The following is a 906-nucleotide window of genomic DNA, read 5'->3' as shown; positions in this document are numbered from 1 at the left end:
TTTGTGTGTGTATATATATATATATATATATATATATATATATATATATATATATTAAATAATGAATAATGCCTAAATGTACAGTAGTCTACTGTAAGACAGGAAACATATTTTCTTGCCCCTGAAATACATTTTGAAATATAGTATGAATATTGAAACTAAATATATTTCTAAATTTAAAAAATATATATTCAAAACAGCTTCACTGTTTACAACATATATTTTTAGCATATATTTAAAGTACATTTTGGCAAAAAAAAAAAAAAAATTATATATATATGTGTATATATATCATTATTTTTCTTTTTTTAACCCATATACCCATATGGGTATTTTGTACATTCTTGTATGTCCTTATGCAATTTACTGTAATTGCCACTGCCAGAGCAGCAACTTTACCTTAGGCTTGGAGTATTGCACTGTTGTCAAGGATGTAAATAAGCGTTTGAAGCCCTTTCAAGCTCTGCTGGCTCAGCTCGTGTGGACTGCCTGGGAGGCCTGGTGTAATAAGAGATGTTTAATCGCCTCTTTCAGTAATCATAAGTGGCCGCGCTCCAGTATAAGGGGCTTTCTCTACTATTAATGCTTAGACAATTTACACTGCACACGTCTGTGGTGCAGTGTGGCTCTGATACTGTCACTGAAGCTGATTACGACGTCACGGACACTACGTCCATGTTTTTATACAGTCTATGGTTAATTGTATTTGTTGTTCTTCTATTGCATAATAAACAAAAAAAAGATTAAAAAAAAATACAGTCTATGGTTTAATGGTGACCAAAGAACACTACTCGGGTAGCAAAAACTACTGATTAGCGACTATTGCAAAAACAGGGTGATCGAGGGTAATGTAGGACACTTTTGCACTTGCACTTTTTGCACTTTGTAGTAAAAAAAAACAAAAAA

The sequence above is a fragment of the Sinocyclocheilus anshuiensis genome, unplaced genomic scaffold (assembly GCF_001515605.1).
Source record: "Sinocyclocheilus anshuiensis isolate Anshui unplaced genomic scaffold, SAMN03320099.WGS_v1.1 scaffold1423, whole genome shotgun sequence".
In the NCBI taxonomy this organism is placed as follows: domain Eukaryota; kingdom Metazoa; phylum Chordata; class Actinopteri; order Cypriniformes; family Cyprinidae; genus Sinocyclocheilus; species Sinocyclocheilus anshuiensis.
This window is presented reverse-complemented; position numbering follows the sequence as displayed.